This window comes from Ostrea edulis, chromosome 3, assembly GCF_947568905.1.
Source record: "Ostrea edulis chromosome 3, xbOstEdul1.1, whole genome shotgun sequence".
Taxonomy (NCBI): Eukaryota; Metazoa; Mollusca; class Bivalvia; order Ostreida; family Ostreidae; genus Ostrea; species Ostrea edulis.
This window is the reverse complement of record NC_079166.1, coordinates 29,231,275-29,254,362: the sequence shown is the minus strand read 5'-3', so window position 1 is coordinate 29,254,362 and position 23,088 is coordinate 29,231,275. Positions and strand designations below refer to the sequence as shown.

General features: G+C 36.3%; 1 protein-coding gene and 1 long non-coding RNA gene across 6 annotated transcripts in view; one reads left to right on the top strand and one right to left on the bottom strand.

The window, feature by feature from the left end:
* LOC125677450 (terminal nucleotidyltransferase 5C-like) overlaps nt 1–23,088 on the top strand; it is a 131,494-nt gene extending 108,406 nt beyond the window's left edge. For 4 of the 5 annotated variants that reach the window (XR_007371126.2, XR_007371127.2, XR_007371124.2 and 1 more), the window contains 3 exons: nt 869–1,201; nt 2,068–2,150; nt 22,714–23,088. The gene's annotated coding sequence lies outside the window, so the exon portion shown is untranslated. Of the gene's footprint in view, nt 1–868; nt 1,306–2,067; nt 2,151–22,713 lie in introns of those variants that run through there. The other variant, XR_007371131.2, reaches the window with a different exon arrangement.
* LOC130053334 (uncharacterized) lies at nt 1,266–3,935 on the bottom strand. Its single transcript, XR_008801897.1, has 2 exons — nt 2,669–3,935; nt 1,266–2,451 (listed from the first exon to the last, which is right to left on the bottom strand). It is a non-coding gene; the product is annotated as an uncharacterized LOC130053334 (long non-coding RNA).

Here is a 23,088-nt window from a genome sequence, read left to right as displayed (position 1 = left end):
TGTGCAGAGACTCTGATATCAATGTGGATATTAAAAAAATTGTAATTTTCAGTAAAATAAAATGAAATCTAATACACATATGTAAAAAATGAGAACTTAGCTCAAGCCTGTCACATCGAATGATCAAACATTTCCAAACGAAAAAGAAATCTAACAAAATACTTTCAAAATATATTCAAAATACTAGGAAAATACACATTTATATTTTCTTTATATGTTTTGAAAGTGTTGCATTTAACAAAACGTCATTGCAACACTTTTCAGGATAGGGGAGGCAATGATATTTTGTTGGTGTTTCATTACAATGATGTTTCATTTCACTTCACAAAATGAAATCACATTTAGTGACGTTTTAATTTGGGATTTTCATACCTATATATAGACACACAGTAAGCATTAATGATATAGATTGGGTTAATTTAACAGTCAAATTAGTTATTTGTAGCATACAGCAGTACGTAGTGTCACCTAAGTTAACATTACATTGCTAGAACCGGCCGGAGCTAAATGTAAATTTCCATGGGTATGAATTATGAAAGACTGCTCCGAGATTCGGTGGCCTTTTTCCAAATTTCCAGCCGAGCTGAATCTCACTCGAGATTATGGACACCCTTGAAGTTTTATTTTCGATCATATGTCCGCTAATATGAATTACAATTAATTAGGTGTGAAGGTAGAAACAGGCATCCCCTGTTGACTGGTCAAACCAGGGATGTAAACAAATGTATCTAGAATAGTAAGATAATGCATTCTTTACATTTTTTCTGCATGATAAGAAAGTATCATTAGGTTTTAAACCCAATATATTCAGAAAGGTTTGCTGACATTTTCATCATAAAGTCCTTATATTTTCATCTTTATTCAACAGAAATTCAAGCTGGAAACAAGAAGAAATAAAGAAGCAATAATGGTCTTAAACCAGCAATCTTTGCAAATGCAAGACTGCATGTAGAACCCAGCAATATAATGACGTGCCCGAGTCCTGCAGTTCGAATTTCCGGTACCCGTCGGCAACACTTCTGGACCTTGCAGTAATCTTGAGACTACATCAGTCAGCAACACACCTATACCAGTCAGCAACTTGAAAGAACCTACTTGTGTGTTTGTGCCATACAATAACTCAATTGTACTTAGCGGTCAAGATGTGTTAACCTCTGTCAGCAACACCTCAGTGCCTTGCAGTTAAAATAAGCCTGTGCCAGTAAGCTACTAACTCAACAGAACCCGGCCTGTGTACCTGCATGTGCCAAATAACAAAACTCGAATTGTGTTAATGAAATATTCCTATGTGTCGCCCACTTAAAGGTGATCTCGACAAATTCCGTCATGATAATAATACTATTTACGTACATGAAAACGAATTATGAATTTCTTTCTGAAACTACTGTCAAGACTTGGAGTTTTTAAAAATCGTTTCTTGAATGACAAAAGGTATTGCGTCTGAGATCAATATGTTTAATGAAGCATCTTCATTTAGGACAAGTTCAAGCTGTGCACATCATGGCTATATTTCATATTGGGAAATGTTTCACATGGGGAAACTGCAACTGTTGGAGATGTTTATAAACTATTCATCTGTTGAATATGAAGAAAGCAGTTATCATTAGAAGGATTTTCTGGGACAGTAACAGAGCTATTTATACTCGATAGTTGAGCTGTCTGTATAGAGAAGATGTCAATGCTAGATTTAGGGAGAAACTTGAAGAACAATTAATACAACAGTATGATGCACAATCTTTGAGAACACTCGGTGTACGATTTAACCTGAGTAACAATTAAGGTTTTATATTAGGGAGGTCATTGATTGGGGGGAGGGGGGGGGGGGGTAACATTCTACATTCTAGGTATATCATTCTTAAATGCAAGAAGTTACTATCTCATGTTTCAAAGACATTGAATTCATAATGTAATGTAATATTTGAGGAATGTGTTTGAACACTGGAATTACAGATGCAACAAAACTTTACCTTATCTGAATTTGTACATGTGTAGATCACTATGCCTGGTGTTATTAAATCTAAACTCAATTTGTTTAAGCCTATTTTCATGTTTTTGTATCTCTTTAAGGATAATGGAATATTGAATTTTCCATCTGTCTGCTTTGGATCAGAGCTCGTTCCTACTCCCCCTTCACACTACCTCAGTCAATGGTAAGTATACATTTCATGTTTGATTGTTCAACACACTGTGTCATATTAGATAATTGAAAATATTTTCTCTCTTTTTCCCAGCTCACTTTAACTCTTCTGATTAGAATTCGTCTGCTGTTGTCTCAGGACTCGTGCAGTTGCTCTTTGCAATATATCCAAGATTCCCAGTCCATTCCATTGTTACCTAACCAATGATACTACATGCAGTCCTCCCTGTTTCTCTGTAGATTTTTAACCCGTGGAAATCTCGCTCACAGAAGTCTTTAACCATCACTACATGCTGATTAATTTTCTTGTATTCCTGTTGGAAGAGGAATGAGATGGCTAGACAGGGATTGATTGATTGATTGTATATCAATTAACATCCTTTTTGAGAATTTTTTGCTCATATGGATCTTCTTATAAACATTCCTGACGATTTTGTTGTAGGTAAATAGTGTGTATCATTTAAAATCGATAATTATTTTCTAATACCAGTGAATTTGTAACAGGAAGGAAGAAAATGCAAAGGAACTTACCAGAATTCTAACCCAGAGCCCCTGAATTCTCTAGTCAGCTGCGCGCTCTATACCGACTGAGCTACCTGGCACCAGCGATCAAACCTGTCTAAGTTTTGACATAAATATTACAGGTTATTAACCTTCACATAAAATTACTCATAATTTTATAATTAACACAACATGAAAATTAAGTCTTAAATAGATTATGAACATTTTTTGCAGGCAGTTGATTATGCTTTAGGTATTTGCCAAATTGTTTTTAAATTCATCAATGAAATGCAGCAAAATATTACACTTTTTGGCTTTTAATGCCAAATTGTAAAACATGTAATATATATATATATATATATATATATAGAGAGAGAGAGAGAGAGAGAGAGAGAGACAAAGACCAGTGTGCACTCTTTACCACGGAAGTTTATAAATAGCATACTAAGGAGGACATGCTTTCGAAAAACAAGATTTATGGAGAGTGAGTGTTTGTTTTCAATTTTAAATTTCAATATACCACAAGGACAAAAAAATATGGATGGAACAAGCTGAATTTAGCAGTTTCAATAATAATTTTCATAGACCGCTGTCGGTTGCCTTGACAACAGATAGTAGATATTTGTTGAAGGGGTTAAAATTATGAAAAATAGTTCAACTGTGACATTAAGTGGCCAAACCCTATCTAATTTCTTTGACATAGAATTGATATTAGACTTTAGTATGGGGTTTTTCTACATTGATTTATATTCCAAATCCCCCCACCCCTTTTCCTCCAAAGAGAATGCAGAGTCAGCTGACTCATCAAAAGATGATCAGTACCATCCTCTAACAACATATTTTATGAACCTTTGTGTTGTGTAAATGACATTAATTAAAACAAACTTATAAGTCACTTTGTGATTGCATCATTGCGTATGTCTTCCAGAAAATGATTAATGATGACTAGTTCTCTATAGGCCTATATGTTTAGTCAACAAAATACTAAATTAAGTTTAAGTGAATCATGATTTTGAAGGGGATTTTTGAACATTGAATCGTTACGCAGATGGTGATATTATGAAAAGCCATGCTGGCTCGGTCTAGATATAGATGAAATGATTTCATAGGACCACTGAAATTTGTGGTAAACCACCCTCCTAATTGTGTCTGAACCAACGGGCTGTAAATTAGAATATTCACAGTTGCTGTTCTGTGTTTTGATTTCTGTGGAATTTGTACACCTTTGTACACCGTAAACCACAAAGAAGGTGGCCACTGTTTTCTTCCCACGATGTAATGGCAATCAACCACAGAATTGGAGAGGCGAAAAATCCTTTATTAAATATTACGAAACAGAAACCCTCCCAAATCCTAGACCTGTTAATTTTCACAGTTTCAATTAATCAGGAAGTGAGTATGAAGAGGAAGTATATATAACAATATTATAGTGATTTGTCTGCATGAAACAGACAGTTTTGGATTGTAATGATTGATTGTGAACTGATATTGACAAGTTGGTCTGAAGTTGATGGAAATTAAATGCAGAGAATTATTAACTCCCATTTTTGTTGTTGAATTGTTTTTTTTTGTTTTTTTATGTGTGTGGTTTTCTTAGGTCACCTGAGTAAACTCAATGCAGAGTAAACATAATGCAGATTCAAGTTTGTTCAAGTCATGGCCCCCTGGGGTAAGATGAGTCCACAATAGGGGATCAAAGTTTTACATACAAATTTATATACATGTATAGGAAAATCTTTAAAAATCTTCTTCTCAAGAACCATTGAGCCAGAAAAGCTGAGATTTAGATGAAAGCTTCCTGACATAGTTCAGATTCAAGTTTCTTCAAATCATGCCCCCCCCCCCCCCCCCCCCCCCCCCCCCCCACCGGGAGTGTAATGGGGCCACAATAGGGGATCAAAGTTTTACATACAAATATATAGGAAAAATCTTGAAAAATCTTCTTCTCAAGAACCACTGAGCCAGATAAGCTGATATTAAATTTATATGAAAGCTTTCTGACATATTTCGGATTTAAGTCTGTTAAAATCATGGCTCCTGGGGGTAGAATGGGGCCACAAGGGAGGGGGGGGGTTCAAAGTTTTGCATACAAATATATAGGGAAAATCTTTAAAATATTCTTCTCAAAAACTACTGGGCCAGGAAAGTGGAAATTTATGTGATAGCTTCCAGATCGACATAGTGCAGATTCAAGTTTGTAAAAGTCATGACACCTGGGGGTAGGATGGGGCCACAAGGGGGGATCAATTTTTACATACAAATATATAGGGAAAATCATTAAAAATCTTCTGAAAAATCACTTGGCCAGAAAAGTTTACATTCACATGAAAGCTTCCTGACCTAGTCCAGATTCAATTTTGAAAAATCATGGAGCCCGGGAGTAGGTTGGGGTCACAATAGGTATCAATGTTTTACATGCAAATATATAGGAAAAATCTTTAAATATGAGCCAAGGTTACTCAGGTGAGCAATGTGGCCCATGGACCTCTTGTTCTTGATAACTATCATTCCAATTCTTTGCAAATTTGGTATGAAGCATCTTTGGAACAAGGGGGACATAAATTGTAAATTTCAGGATTCCTGCACCCCTGGGGTCTTAGGGGCGGGGCAAAAACTGCCCAAAATTGACCAATTTTCAAAAATCTTCTGCTCAAGAACCACACACATGTAAGAAAAACTAAATGCATGGTGATGGAGAGCAGGAAGGCCTCTACCATAATTGTAAATTTCATGATCCCCGGGGTAGGGGTTCTGACCCCAGGGCGGGTTAAACTTGGTATATAGTGTTTATGTGTAAAACACTTAAATAACATCTTCTTTAGTGCTGTTGATACTATATTGAAACTAAATAGATATTTAGAAAGAGCAGGTAGTCCTTTACTAAAATTGTAAATTTGATGATTCCAGGGGTAGGGGTTTTGGTATCAGGGTGGGGCCAAAATGGTCAGTTATTAATTGTGTGAACAATAGATATTTTAACTTCTTCTTGATAACTATCATTCCAATTCTTTTCATATTTGGTATGAAGCATCTTTGGAACAAGGGGGACATAAATTGTAAATTTCAGGATTCCTGCACTCCTGGGGCCTTAGTAGCGGTGAAAAATGCCCAAAATTGATCAATTTTCAAAAGTCTTCTCAAGAACCGCACATGTGTAAGAAAAACTAAATACATGGTGATGGAGAGCAGGAAGACCACTACCAAAATTGTAAATTTCATGATCTCCGAGGTAGGGGTTCTGACCCCAGGGTGGGGCCAAACTTGTTATGTAGTGTTTATGTGTAAAACACTTAAATAACATCTTCTTTAGTGCTGTTGATACTAAATGGATAGAGCAGGTAGTTTTTTACCAAAATTGTACGTAAATTTGATGATCCCCAGAGTAAGTGTTCTATCCCCAGGGTGGGTCCAAACTTAGTATATAGTATTTATGTGTAAGTTTGCTGATACTGTATAAAATCTAAATGCATACTTAGGAATAGCAGAAAAGGATGTACAAAAAATGGTGAATTTCAATCAAAACTCAGGGTTATGACTACCTATATTATTTAAAGCCTTTCATCAGTGTATGCACTTTTGAAGGCAGTGAAGTTTTAAGAACACATCTTGTTTTATACTGTTGCTGAACATTAGAATTTAACTTAGATATTCAGAATAGCAATTTTTTTCTAGATTTCATAACCCATGGAAGTATAGTGATACTTTTTCGCTAGTATTCAGGTGACCGTGATAAGGACTGTGGGCCTCTTGTTAATTTAGATAGAAATACCTGATTCTAATCCAATCAAGTATTGATAAGGATTATGAAATTAATGAAAAATGAAGTGAAGGTTTGAGTCTGTGGAGGATGACTAGCTATAATTCCTGTGAAGGTTTGAGTCTGTGGAGGATGACTAGCTATAATTCCTGTGAAGGTTTGAGTCTGTGGAGGATGACTAGCTATAATTCCTGTGAAGGTTTGAGTCTGTGGAGGATGACTAGCTATAATTCCTGTGAAGGTTTGAGTCTGTGGAGGATGACTAGCTATAATTCCTGTGAAGGTTTGGGTCTGTGGAGAATGACTAGCTATAATTCCTGTGAAGGTTTGGGTCTGTGGAGGATGACTAGCTATAATTCCTGTGAAGGTTTGAGTCTGTGGAGGATGACTAGCTATAATTCCTGTGAAGGTTTGGGTCTGTGGAGGATGACTAGCTATAATTCCTGTGAAGGTTTGAGTCTGTGGAGGATGACTAGCTATAATTCCTGTGAAGGTTTGGGTCTGTGGAGGATGACTAGCTATAATTCCTGTGAAGGTTTGAGTCTGTGGAGGATGACTAGCTATAATTCCTGTGAAGGTTTGGGTCTGTGGAGAATGACTAGCTATAATTCCTGTGAATGTTTGGGTCTGTGGAGAATGACTAGCTATAATTCCTGTGAAGGTTTGAGTCTGTGGAGGATGACTAGCTATAATTCCTGTGAAGGTTTGGGTCTGTGGAGGATGACTAGCTATAATTCCTGTGAAGGTTTGAGTCTGTGGAGGATGACTAGCTATAATTCCTGTGAAGGTTTGGGTCTGTGGAGGATGACTAGCTATAATTCCTGTGAAGGTTTGAGTCTGTGGAGGATGACTAGCTATAATTCCTGTGAAGGTTTGAGTCTGTGGAGAATGACTAGTTATAATTCCTGTGAAGGTTTGGGTCTGTGGAGGATGACTAGTTATCATTCCTGTGAATGTTTGGGTCTGTGGAGAATGACTAGCTACAATTCCTGTGAAGATTTGGATCTATGGAGGATGATTGCAAGGAACTTGCCACGAGGAGCAACTCCTTTGGTGCTTTAAATTTAGCTGCATGAGCTTACTTTAATCTTAGTCACACTTTTTCACTTTCTGCTGATCGTTTTACAGAAGTAAAAGATGGATGAAAAGTTTCATTACACCACTACCAGATTAATTTAAAAGTATTTGGAAATAATTGGCTTTCTTAAGAAGTACAATTGAAGCAAGACAAGATAACATTGAAGTCAGATTATCAGAAATGTGCGATTCTTGATGTGTATAGTAATGCAGCATTTTTATCTGTGGTGACGTCCCAACACAACTGGAGAACACGATGTTTTATCATTTACAATAGGAGTGTCTTAAGACAAGCAATTAGAATTTAACAAACCGAAAATGTTTTTCTTTCTCTAGGAATAGACACTGATTGTGTTAATCAGTTAATCTCTTAATGCTCATTATAAACGTCATTCATGCAAGATCACTGCATTTAATTAGCTTTGAAATTGCAATAAAATTCGGAGTTATGTAATCAGGGTATAATTATTGATAAATAGTCTAAAAGTCAATTGCACTTTAAAGATACTTTCTGTAAATAACACCATTTCCCCCATGATTTGAGGATAACCTTTGAAGTGTATAAACAACTAAACTTGTGACCTTGAAGTCAAGGTTGGTACCTGTTCACTGTGCACCTTTCGCTCATCGTGAAATATCTGACACACTTGGTTTAGATAAAGTGTGCTCACTTGCTGAATTTAAAATTGAAGTCTAAGAGGAAATGCATAATTTCTGCAAACGGAGAAAAAAAAAATGAATAAGAAAATTTCCTTGTGAATTTGCATAAAGTTATCAATATAAACTTTTTTTTTAAGTACATGTACAAGACAATTAATCTTTGAAGTTACTGTAGTGGAATGAGTTTGAAAATCATATGTAACTGTTTTTGATTTTTTGTGCACTCCACAAAAACGTTATAATTGCAGGAAATCACTGCAGTTTCAACTCGGATATTGTTTCGTAATTAACTGACACATATTTATATTATCAGACCATCGGCCCGAGTGACACTTTTAACACACCCCCTCTCCCGGGGGACTTACTTTTTTATGCTGTATTTTGAAAATATATAAAATAAACATTAATGATGGTTGTTTATAACAGCTTTATGTTGGGACGTTTCCAAGATAATACATTTTGAATCTAATAAATTTTCAAAAGGAATAGACAAAAGCAATGTTGGTGAGAAATATGCCCAAGATTAAAACATTGTGTACTGCAATTCACCTATTTTATCCTTTCTTTTCATTCAATTTTACACATGACCATGCAGTAAACATGCTGAAATATCATAATGGAATAAACTGTAATATAATAAATCAAGCATGCATCAAGTTTGGAGTTGTTGTTTTTTTATTTTATTTGAGCAGTCAAAATTTTGAGTAAAATCCCAGACTTAAGTCCAATTAAGTTTTGACTAAATAATCTCTCTCTCTCCCCCCCCCCCCCCCCCCCGAGAAATCCAGGCCTGATCAGAATTAAGCCTGACTTTTGAACTATAACTTCCAATGAGAAATATTACTATTCCTGCGCATGTTCACCTTATTGTCTTGCGATATTCCATGTGGACTGGAATTTGATGGAAACAAAACGCAATTGATGGAATGGCAATGCGAGTCCTACATCCTGACCAGCTTTTAATTACTTTTTTTTAATTACTTTGTATATGGAAAGTGCAATATTTCCTTATGACACATACTGTGAGTCTTATACGTCTGAGCTGCCTGTAATTAAATGGGAATATTCACAAAAGGAGGGAGACAGGCACTCTTCTTCTCACATCACATTGTCTCAAACTCTACTGAATCAACAGAGATATTGGTGCCATCCCCTGGCATTGATGGGTTTCTTCTTTTATACCATTCAGGAAATGTGAAAAACAGGATATATATTTTGATACAGGAAATGGAAACAAAGAGAGACTACTCCACGTAAAGGACATCACGGCTTCTAATTCAGACATACGGCCTGTCCTGTCAGCTTTCCAAGCATTCGTTTTGGTTAATTCTGTAAATGAACCGTCATACATTCTGACATGTCGAGGCGGAAGTAAATTCAGTCAAGTTGTGGCCAGGTTTGTTTCCAAAGAAAAACAGAGTCATGCAGTCACATTTAATGATCAGTGATCGATGAAAAGAGGATAAAAATCAGTTGGTTATAATCAAATCCATAATCAATTTTAAACCAGTCAAAAGTTGGCTATGAAGTAGTCGTAATTGCAAAGGAAACAGGGAAATTTCCAAAGTGCAATATAAAAGTTAAAATTAAAAAAAATCTACATTAGAGTTTGAATCCAAATTAAAGAATGATTTTAAAAAGATAATAAGATTACTAATTGTAAGAAGAAAACTGGATAATCGGCAAATTTTTTTCAGGGGATCATGTCAATTAATGGACGATTTTTGACCAGTTTTTATGGCATTTAATAAGAAATGGATAGGTTTTCTACTTGTAATTTCATACTTTTCCTTTATACTAAATAATTATATGGATTAGGAAAAAGTTGATCAATCATATATAAACACTGAGTCATTGCATTAATATTCCACCCGGGGTAGTGTCAAAATATGTACGCATGTATGAACTGTCACAAATTCAATAAATTGATATAGAGCTCAGTATGCAGCTTAATTAAGACAACAGATTTGTATAGATATGTGTTGTGCACAATTTGTTTTCATTTTCATAATCTTTAACCTCTCTTAATAAATTATTTGAATAAAAGCATACATGTTTTGTATAATATAACATATGTATTGACTTATCGGACAGTTTCAAAGATAGGATCTAACATGATGTCTACTTCAAGTGCCATTCTTCATTTATAAGATTTTTCTGATGAACCCTCTCAGAAACAAAATGGAATTTTATTCCCTGAAACATTTTTATGAGTTATTTAGCTTAAGAGTAGCATATAGATTTAGTTTAATATAAAAGTTCTGACATTTCTTGTACTTGTGTTGAATGTAAATGCAAATTGTTATACATGTTCATATGTATATATATTATACGTGGTACATGTGTATTGGAAATTGCATCGCAGTTAAGATGATACTCTCGTGTATTTTCAAAAATGAAATTCTTGTTTAGCTCACCTGAGCTGAAAGCTCAAGTGAGCTTTTCTGATCACCGGTTGTGCGTCGCCCATCTGTCCATCTTTCTGTAAACTTTTCACATTTTTTACTTCTTCTCCAGAACCACTGTGTCAATTTCAACCAAATGTGGCAAAGAGCATCCTTGGATGGAGAGAATTCAAGTTAGATCAATGAAGGGCCATGCCCCCTTTAAAGGGGAGATAATCATGAAAATGCAAAAACAGGGTGGGGTCACTTAAAAATCTTCTCAAGAACCATTGGACCCCAACAGTTCAAAACATATGTTATTTTCCTGACATAAAATAATAGAATAGATCGGGATGGGTGGGTGGGGGTTGGGATGGGGTGTAGGATGGGCCATAGTAGGGGATTGAAGTGTTATATGCTGATATAGACATGTAGGTAAAATCTCTAGAATATTAAAATATGTCTCTTGAACTATATTCTTTATGGAAAGACCTTTCATGTGATGCAATGGTGTATGATCTTGACGTGACCTTGGCCTGGAAGTTTGACCTACTTTTGATAAAAATAAATGCGATTGAAACGCAAAAGTTATTTCCTTTAAAATTAAAATAAGCTATAGGTTACTGTTGATTTATGTGGGGGATTTTCATAAGGTTTTTTTTTTGGGGGGGGGGGGGGGGGGGTATGGACATTCCCAGGAATTTAAAACCTCCACGAACATGACAAACTTACAATTCAGGATAGTAATCAATTATCCACCATGATAATTAAGTTGAAACACAAACATCCTAAATTTCTCCCAAGTTAAGCATTCCAAATATGAGTTATAATATTTTGCAGCTATACTAAAATAGAATTGAATGTCTATAATTTAATCGCAGGACAGAAGGAGAACTAGCTGACTATTAGAAATGTGCTCATTCTCCCTGAAAATCCATCTGTGATAAGATACCATATATTCTAAAAACTGCAAGATGTGCAGTATGCATTGGTCACTGCATATTTGGATTACATTAAAGACACTCAACAAGCCTATAATTAATGCCTTACAAGCATTTAGAAAAAATTGTGAACTTGGAGAGAATCTGGTAACTGATATGTAAATAATGAAGATGTAGAAAAACTCCAAAACTATAAACTATATGACAAATAAACTAATATTTTCTATGAAGTTATTTTCATGATATTAAATGTTTTCGCAAATCCAACAGACTCACAAAATTGCTAAAGAGTTATCTTATTGCCAAAAAAAATAAAAAATAAAAAAATTAATAAAACAAGAGATGTTTGTAAAACACATATGCCCCACATGGTGCAAAATTGAAAAGGGTTATACACACACCTCATTTAATTGATAGTATTATCATCAATTCAAAATATTGAGCAGACAATATCTTCCTATGTCAAGAGTGAATTGACCATGTGACCTAAAATTCAATAGGGGTCATCTACTCCTTATGCTGTACCAGTGTACCAAGTTTGGTACGTGTCAATCAAGCAAATAATTCTTAAAATATAGGAGACAATATATTACTATGTCCAGTTCAGCTATTGACTTTTGACCTCAAAATCAATATGGGTCATCCTCTCCTGAAGATGTACCAATGTACTAAGTTTGATGTCTGTCAAGTAAAAGGGTTATCAAGATATTGAGTGGACAGTATATTACTATGTCCAGTTTGACCCTTGACCTTTGACCATGTGACCTCAAAATCAATAGGAGTCATCTTCTCCTGAATATACACCAGTGTACTATTTAAAGTTTGATGTCTGTCAAGCAAAGGGTTCTGAAGATATTGAGCAGACAGTATATTCCAATGTCCAGGTTGACCCTTGACCTTTAAACATGTGACCTCAAAATCAATAGGGATCATCTCCTGAAGATGTACCAGTGTACCAAGTTTGATGTCTGTCAAGCAGAGGGTTCTCAAGATATTGAACGGACAGTATATTCCTATGTCCAGTTTGACCCTTGACCTTTGCTCATGTGACCTCAAAATCAATAAGAGTCATCTTCTCCTGCAGATCTACCAGTGTGCTAAGTTTGATGTCTGTCAAGAAAAGGGTTCTCAAGATATTGAGCAGACATTATATTCCTATGTCCAGTTTGACCTTTGATCTTTGACCATGTGACCTCAAAATCAATAGGGGTCATCTTCTCCTGAAGACGTACTAGTGTACCAAGTTTGATGTCTGTCAAGCAAAGGGTTCTCAAGATATTGAACGGACAGTATATTCCTATGTCCAGTTTGACCCTTGACCTTAAAATCAATAGGGGTCATCTTCTCCTGAAGACGTACTAGTGTAGCAAGTTTGATGTCTGTCAAGCAAAGGGTTCTCAAGATATTGAACGGACAGTATAATCCTATGTCCTGTTTGACCCTTGACCATGTGACCTAAAAATCAATAGGGGTCATCTTCTTCTGAAGATGTACTGTTGTACCAAGTTTGATGTCTGTCAAGCAAAGGGTTCTCTAGACATTGAATGGTCAGTATATTCCTATGCTCAGTTTGACCCTTGACCTTTGACCATATGACCTCAAAATCTATAGGGATCATCTACTCCTTAGGATGTACCAGTGTGCCAAGTTTGATGTCTTTCAAGCAAAGGGTTCTCGAGATATTGAGCGAACATTATATTCCTATGTCCAGAGTAGATTGACCCTTGACCTTTTGACCTGAAAAACAATAGGGATCATCTTCCACTCATAAACAACCCACATATGAAATATCATTATCATCAAGTGAATGGTTCTCAAGATATTGAGCAGACAACATGTGGTCTACAGACAGACCGACCGACCGACAGGTGCAAACCAATATGCCCCCTCTCAAAGGGGAGCATAAAAATCAAATCAAATACATGTAAACAGTATTATGTGTCCTTTGCTGTACCTTTTTTCAGTCAGGTTTACATAAATCAGAGTTGTAGTTAAAACATGGTGGAATTAGTTTGCTGGGCTAGAAAACAGTTATATTGCTGTGTAAATATATGCTGCAGCCATGCCGTTAGACAATATGTCACATGTTGCATCTTCTTAGCTTGAAAAGAAAAATTGTCCCGTCCTCAGAAAAGGGATGGAGGAAGGGGTGTGAAGATTGGTATACATCAGCCCATTGGTCTAACTCTTTGGACACCCCATGGAACTCCTGTCCTGAGTCCGAGTCCCAATCCGACTGACATTTTATCTTATGCTGCAAATTGAAATGACATGTATAATACTGTGTGCTATGTCTAATGTACCCCTTGTTAAATGGGCTCATTGTCCGAAGTCCTCGATATTTCTAATGCGTAATATTCTAAGATAGACAATGATCACCCCATTTAGATATTGTTTTCATTTGACATTATCATTTTGTCCTTGACAATTTGATAATGGCAGAAATTGGTTCAACAATTGACCAATTTTTATGACTGCAATTGTGGTCTCTGATAAGCCATTCAATATATTATTACTGAATAATGGTCCTTCATCAGCTGCCCTTGACAATTTGTGAGAATAGTGAAATCAGCTTAAAAAATTGAACACTTAAGGGTTGTTATAAATAATTTCTGATGACTCAGGTGTTTATGAGACGTATACATTTTGTAGCTCACCTGTGTCAGTGAGCCATTCACCTGTGTCAGTGAGCCATTCACCTGTGTCTGTGAGCCATTCACCTGTGTCTGTGAGCCATTCACCTGTGTCTGTAGGCCATTCACCTGTTGTTTGTGAAGAGTTTACCTTTTGTTTGAAGGGTTCACCTATTGTCGGTGAAAGGTTTACCTATTGTCTGTGAAGGGTTTACCTGTTGTGTTTGAAGGGTTTACCTGTTGTGTTTGAAGGGTTCACCTGTTGTGTTTGAAGGGTTCACCTTGTCTGTGAAGGGTTCACTTTGTCTGTGAAGGGTTCACCTGTTGTCTGTGAGCTGTACATCCGTGTCAGTGGATGGTTCACCTCTGTCAGCATGCCAACCACCTTTATCAGTCACGAGATGGTTCACCTAGCTATGTGAGTAGGCCATTCACCTGGGCCAGCCGACCATTCACTGGCTCAGATGACCACTCACCTGTCTCAGCAGACCATTCACCTGGCTCAGTACAGAATCCCTTTGGACAATATATACCTCTTTGGATTTCAATCTCTCTTTGTATTCACCTTGTGCTAGATTTGAATATTTTAATGCTAGCACGGGCTGGTTCATGGAGAGGAGAGAATCTCTGCTGAAGAAGGAAATCTTTACAACTTTACCCTCAAGGATATGAAGATATTTTTCAACAGACACGTGTGAGGTTCAGCAGTTTTTGTGAAACCTTATTATCTTCATGCACAAGAATTTAGTCAAATGATATGCAATTTGTGACTTACGTAATTTTGTAGATTTAAGCCCTATATATCTCTTACTACTTGACTTTTATCAACCTAGATTTTTCAGACGTACGTGTAGCAATTAATGGTTGACCTTGCATAAAGTATTTGCCAATGGTTTCTGTTGGTGTTCAAGGTCTCTTTGTACAAACTAATAATGACAAAGCCATTGATATAATCCCTCTCATGTCTATGAATTGATCAAATTTATCAATCTTTCCATCATAAAACTGTAAAAAGGGGTGGGGCAAGGGTGTAGATTAGAAGACAAAAACTCAATATAGTAATGTTCCCATGAAATTTTATGAAAAACAAAGCAGAAATTGCAGATTGATAAATGTACCCAATGAAAGAACTGTTATTTAACGTTAACATCAAATTAAAATCTGGGCATTGGCCGGGTACTGGTTATTTAGATCGATTCCTTAACATGAACTTGTCGAACATTTACAAATACTGTGTAATGTTTTGTTGGAATACTTTCTAATAATTAAAAGTTGTCTTTTTGTGACTAATGGCCAGAGTGCAATGAAGGGAAAATGCCTTGGTGATGATTTTAATCATTTACAAAACAATAGAGGAGTTGATTAACTCAGATTTTTCACACTACAATATATAGCCATAAACAAATATTCACGTATCCAGTCACTCCACAATGATTTTTATACCCATCAGATGCATCTTCGAGACTTTTAATAAAGACGTTTATGAGGTGTGTATATATATATCTCGTATAAGTGGAATTTTTAGCGAGAATGTAATTTTGGCATCATTAGTGACAGTGTTGAGATTGCTAAAATGGAATATCGCTAACAATCTGTTCCATTCCGGAGGTAATAGCTATCTTTCTTGAAAATTAAAAATTTGCTAAAATTAGCTCTTGCTCAATATATATACCCATAATTTATTGACGTTTCATTAAATTTATGTCTCACTAAAAATACCACTTATATATGGTATATATATGTTAGGAGGCATTTTTTTAATCAGTTAACTGGTTACTTGGTCGGAGCGGACGGCAATCGGTTGCAAAATCCACAATCGGTTAATTAAAAAAGAAAGAAAATTGAGTACCGTATATACTTGCCTATAAGTTGGTTTGCTTATAAGTCGGTTGTATAGTTTTAAGGTTATTTTGGAGGGAATTGCCATTGACCTATTTATAAGTCGGTCCAACTTTTTTCAAAAATCGGTTGAAAATTTCAAATCATTGCTCTAATGTTTTTACCTGTGTTTCAAATAATATGCCGATAATGCACCGATATTTGATATTCACTTTTTTATTCTCAACAAAAACAGTTACTATTTTGTTTATTTCGTCCATGTTTTTGTTGTTTAAAAAATACTAGGCTATACCTAACGCCGTCCAGAAAAATACTAATCTTCTTAGGATACTCCTATAAGTCGGACATATAGTTTTGGACCAAAATTAAACTCCAAAAAATCCGACTTATAGGTGAGTATATACAGTATATTTGAATGTATCTTTAACTAGTTACTACATTTCCCAGTCCATTTCCAAAACCCTGAATAGTATACCTGTAGTAGTTAGGGCTATATACAGACCCTGGATATCGGTCTGGATAGCTTAGTGGTTACAGCACCAGACTCGGTGGTGTGAGGGTCTCGGGTTCGATTCCCAGTCCAGCCAAAGATTTTCTCATCTCCTAGTATACTACAGTTGTCCTTTCAGGGGTGAAAAGAATCTGGGTTGTGCGTCTTCGAGAGTGAAGGCAAATTAAAGGAGGGACTCAATGTGGTAGTTGGGGCTATATATGGACTGTGGATTTCGGCCGGGATAACTCTGTGGTTAGATCACCTGACTAGTAATGCAGGGGGCCCAAGTTCGAATCCCGGTCTGGTCCATTGCATTTCCTCCTACCTGTTTTGTAAACATTTTTTCTTCCTCAAGATCAATTGGTGTGTCAGGTTAGCCTTGTGGCCCATATGTCTCTTGTGTCTAATTAACAGTACACAGCACAAGATCGTACATTATGGCATATTGCTAAATGTGTTGTGAATTTTAATTTGACCATTAAACGATGACAAATTCATGTAAAAACTGTTCACTATGTTCAAGAACTGCCCCTAATTAAAATTCACTCCACAACTTCAAAAGAGATGAGATTTTAATCATACAATTTGCATGTTTAATTATAAAGGTGATTATCACAATAGCAGATTTTTAATTATGGCTGTGCGTTGACAAGTTTTCAAACAAGTTTCCTGCACCTTTGACGTTTCTTGCCACATTAATACACTTATGATTAAAGTGAAATTGAAATTTATGAGGGGAAATTGCTAGCACACTTCCTGGTACCTGTAAGTAGGAAAGGAGAAAATCTACGGCTGTTTAAGGGAATCGAATACGAACTCATGCAGGACTTTAACCACGGAGCTGAACTCAAGCCAAAATCCACAGTTCATATTGCCCTAACTACTAGTGACACAGTTCATATTGCCTAAATACTAGTGACAGAGTTCATATTGCCCTAACTACTAGTGACAGAGTTCATATTGCCCTAACTACTAGTGGCAGAGTTCATATTGCCCTAACTACTAGTGACACAGTTCATATTGCCCTAAGTACTAGTGACACAGTTCATATTGCCTAACTACTAGTGACAAGAGTTCATATTGCCCTAACTACTAGTGACACAGTTCATATTGCCCTAACTACTAGTGACACAGTTCATATTGCCTAAATACTAGTGACAGAGTTCATATTGCCCTAACTACTAGTGACACAGTTCATATTGCCATCAGCCCCCCCCCCCCTCTTAAATTGTCTTCACCCTTGAAGATACACAATCCAGATTCTTTTGCCCCTGGCAGGACGTTCACCTGAAGTCCAGGGGTGGTCAATGGCACCAAATGTAATATAAGAAAGGAGAAAATTTATGGCTGGACCAGGAATCGAACCCAGGACCCCAGCAGTACTAGCCAGGTGCTATATAAACCCTGAGCTACCAGGCTGATATGCACGGTCCATTATAGCCCCAACTACTACAAACCAAAAAGGTGATAACAATGAATGACTTTACCCTAATTATTACCCCTCCTTAATTACCCCCCCCCCCCCTTAAGAGTTAGAAGAACTTAGGGCCTATCTGACTTGTTTCACTTTACCCAGTTTATACCAAGTTTAGTTGTAATTGATTTATTGGTTCTGAAAAGAAGTTCTATATATGATATCATAAAACATATAACAGACATCGTCAGGGATGTTCATATGATATCAGCTGGTGGTTAAAGTGAGCTAATAAAAATTGGAAAACATGATATTCAACGAGCCAATTAATTCCAAATTTAGGCCCTCATTTTTGAAATGATTTATATAACTATATGCCCTTGAACATGATTTACAGTTAAGAGCATCTACTTAACACAGTAGTCTGCAGTGTCTGCAGAAATTGCAGTTTTGTATGAGCAGATGTCAACATTCTGTCTAAAGTACCACACACCTAATTATTAGCAGCAAAACAAGCTTATATTTGGCACAACAGTTTGTAATGAGATGGAGTAGTCGGCTATTCACAAAGTCGGCTTCACCGAATGAACTATTATGTACGTCATTGGGTTCCAATTAATGCTCCTTAATCTCATTCAAAGTCTGCACATTTAAGTGTGCATAGATTGATGAAGTGGACAACATTTTATTTTTTTCTGTAAAGTTTCGATGAATGAAATTTTTACCATACCTGTATTAAGTGAAAGACATTGTAATGACAAGATTGATGTCTCCTCACTGTATGTTTTTTTTTTTAAACTAATCATTCTCAAGTTAATTTAGCCATTTGTCTTACAGAACTTCTTGAGGATCTCAAATTAGTCACAATTTGTCTCTAAGGCCAAGTAAGATTAATTAGTAGATTATCATTCCCGCCCGCCCCTCGAAAATCGCCCCGCCCCGATTTTTTTTATTTTTCAAAATTACGATTTCTGGATATTTTTATGCCCGGTCCGGTATCTTAAACGTACTTTGTTTCACTTTGCCTTTTAGAAACCCAAATACACATGTAATTATGATTTACAAACCTTTTCTCAATGAGAGAAGGCATTTTCGAGGTCAAGAATACCATGGCGAAAAATAAAAAATAAAAATAAAATCCTCCCACCCGCCCCATTTTTTTGTGAAGTTTGAATGATAATCTACTAATTAATTTTACTTGGCCTAATCTTGGCCACCTAATTAAAAAGTCCTTTGTTTCACTTTTTTTTCAATTGACCTGGAATAAATACCCCTATTCAAATTCTATTATTTCTCTCAAGAAATTATTTTTTCACTTCAAAGAACAAGTTACCCTCCAGATTGGAGTGGACTCCACGTATATTTTTTGTATGCTCCATTTACTACTCTATACAGCAATACAAAAATGAAAACCTGGCATTGAATGACATTTGTATCTTCTATTTTCCCCCAAACTAGAATATTTTGTATGAGCACCTTTGTAGAAGGAGGGACAAATTGCTTTATACACCTGTTAGTTTGTCTCCCACATCTTCTGCAATAGACAACTCACTCACATCTTCTGCGATAAACAACTCTCCCACATCTTCTGCAATAGACTACTCTGTCACATTTTCTGCAATAGACAACTCACTCACATCTTCTGCAATAGACAACTCTCCCACATCTTCTGCAATAGACTACTCTGTCACATCTTCTGCAATAGACAAGTCACTCACATCTTCTGCAATAGACAACTCACTCACATCTTCTGCAATAGACAACTCTCCCACATCTTCTGCAATAGACTACTCTGTCACATCTTCTGCAATAGACAAGTCACTCACATCTTCTGCAATAGACAACTCACTCACATCTTCTGCAATAGACTACTCTGTCACATCTTCTGCAATAGACAACTCTCCCACATCTTCTGCAATAGACTACTCTCCAACATCTTCTGCAATAGACAACTCACTCACATCTTCTGCAACAGACAACTCTCCCACATCTTCTGCAATAGACTACTCTCCAACATCTTCTGCAATAGACAACTCACTCACATCTTCTGCAATAGACAACTCTCCCACATCTTCTGCAATAGACAACTCTCCCACATCTTCTGCGATAAACAACTCTCCCACATCTTCTGCAATAGACTACTCTGTCACATCTTCTGCAATAGACAACTCACTCACATCTTCTGCAATAGACAACTCTCCCACATCTTCTGCAATAGACAACTCTCCCACATCTTCTGGAATAGACAACTCACTCACATCTTCTGCAATAGACAACTCTCCCACATCTTCTGCAATAGACAACTCTCCCACATCTTCTGCAATAGACAAGTCACTCACATCTTCTGCAATAGACAACTCACTCACATCTTCTGCAATAGACAACTCTCCCACATCTTCTGCAATAGACTACTCTGTCACATCTTCTGCAATAGACAACTCACTCACATCTTCTGCAATAGACAACTCTCCCACATCTTCTGCAACAGACAACTCTCTCACATCTTCTGCAACAGACAACTATCCCACATCTTCTGCAATAGACAACTCACTCACATCTTCTGCAATAGACAACTCTGTCACATCTTCTGCAATAGACTACTCTCCCACATCTTCTGCAATAGACTACTCACATCTTCTGCAATAGACTACTCACATCTTCTGCAATAGACAACTCTGTCACATCTTCTGCAATAGACTACTCTCCCACATTTTCTGCAATAGACATTACTGAAGAATGCTTTACCTCTCAGACATGAATGCTTGCCTGCAGGTCAGTATGGTTGCAGCCAGCATTTTGCAAATTCTATGGTCGTTATTATGATCTAGTTTGCCAATACAACCTATCATTGGGTCAAATGCTGTCTTGACGTGTTTCATACCAATTGTCAGACCATTCTTTATACACTGATTTGACTACGGATTACTCAGTTTACCTGATCAAGCAGGGTTTGACACTAAGGCACGTCCGACCGACCGAGTCTACTAAATGATAGGTCCGGTCGGGTAAAATGTCGATTTACTAATCCGACTGGTCGTGTTAAAAATAAACAAGAAACTTTACTTTAAACAGTAAGATATTTTATTCTTAACTAAAAAGAAAATAACTGTAAAGAATTTGCAAGCAATCTTGAACCGTATGATGGAATAATCTCTATTTTTATTTCTAATAAATAAGTCGCGGTCGGTAGGGATGTTTTACGACATCTACTCGGTGTTAATTTTAAACAGTTTATTTGAATTGACTATAATAAAGTGTTTATCAAGTTAATAAATTACGACTATTTATCGGTGTTGACATATGTGCGGGAATGTCTATATTTTAATACGACTTCTTGTCCTCAAGGAAAGACGTCCCAGGAGAAAAAAGAAAAGGTTAAGAAGAAACAAAGCAGGGCTTATGAAATGTAAATGAAATAAAAAGCCGGATGAGGTCATTTTATACTAAATAGATTAAAGAATATCCATGCTGGGTAAAATTTAAAGAAACAGAAAACGTGTTTGAAAATCAAATTGAATGACGAGACTTAAGATATTTTTGAGACAATTAAATACGTTTTGGTTCAAACTTAACGTTGAAGTATTTAAACATGGAGAAACTATCAGGGTTTTTTTCTGGAAAGTTGGTCAGGGCTAGTGGATATAATGTCAGGTCTAGTAAAAATCATTTGAAGTAGCCCGACTGGTCTAGTGCTCAAAAAAGTAAATGTCAAACCCTGTCAAGATATAGGGCTCACAGTGGGTGTGACCGGTCCACAGGGTATGCTTAGTCCTCCTAGACACCTGATCCCACCTCTGATATATCCGGGGTCCATGTTTGCCCTACTCTTAATTTTGTATTATTTATGGGAATTACTAGTTGCAGTATGAGATTGATCACCGTTTGTTTTCTTACTTTTCTGTTGAATGTAATTGTGAGAATGTTTTTCGTCTCCCAAAGGAAAATCACTGTGGAACACTTGTTAGTTTTATGAATGATGGATGGACAATAATTCTATAGGAATACACTCATTAAGTCTATTTTGTCACCATGCAAATTTAATTTTTCAGTGTAGTGCTGTATACTATAAGTTGTGGGAAGTAGGCAACATAAATAAATCAACAGCTCTGGTCCTTAGTGACAGGGCGTCAGATAAGAGGGTGGGAGACAAACAGCAATTCATTCTAAGCCTAATTAATTTATGAAGAGCATCATAAGATAGTCAACATTTTATTTGAACTATCCTATATTGTGAAACTTTGTGAAGCCCTTTGCTGTATATGTTGCTGTAGAGTGAACTTTATCTGTTTCACCCTGCTCCTCCTCTGCCACATAATTATGTACAATACATTGTGCAATCATTTATGAATGGAGTACACTTGATACAATGAAAAAATAAACCACATTCATTTCAGCAAATTGTATTTATTTTACTTATAAAATGTAAATTCAATTTTCATTTTTCAAAAAAGTTTCTTTGTAGCAAGCAGGATGTACCCCCCCCCCCTCTTTTTAATATATATTAATATCTTGACCTTTCACCTCCCAACACGATGTGTGGATAGTCTACACCACAGTTAGCAGGATGAAGGGCCTTTCTAACATACATATCACTTGATTTTGTATGAAACCAAATAAAATGTGTTATTCTACAAGAAAAACCTGAAGATGTTCATGATTATCATAGTAAGCAGCGAGATTCGTGAGATGGATCTTTAAGGAAATAAAATCTGTTAAATGTCAAAGTATTTTCACTGGAAGAGACGCAATGTCTGGCATTGGATGTTTATTGCAATTGATATTTTCAACAGCAGAACATGATTGAAGTGATAATTTCCAAGAAACTTTCAACATCATCCAGGGCCTATCAGAAATCCATCTATGAATTTATTTTTCAGATTTTCCCCCTCTAATACAGCTAGAGGCTTTAATTAACTCTCTCAACCTTCCGAAAAGTACACCTGAACGTCATGACCCACTTCTGTGAATCCCAGGATCAGCCATTAAGATGTGATCAGACTACAAATCTGATGTCGAATCATCAAACTAGACATTTTGTACATTTGTGTTGATTTTGAAAGAACCAAACATTACCAAGAAGCTGGCCAATGAACACACCATGTGAGCCTCAATTCATCTGACATCGGACCGTGCTTGGTCTCGAATAATTTTAATTTAATTTGCTATAGCTATTATATTAGTATCCAGAGTCAAAATACCTACAAAAATTCAATGCATATTTTGGTTTATGTAATAATTAAAAGAAATCACTT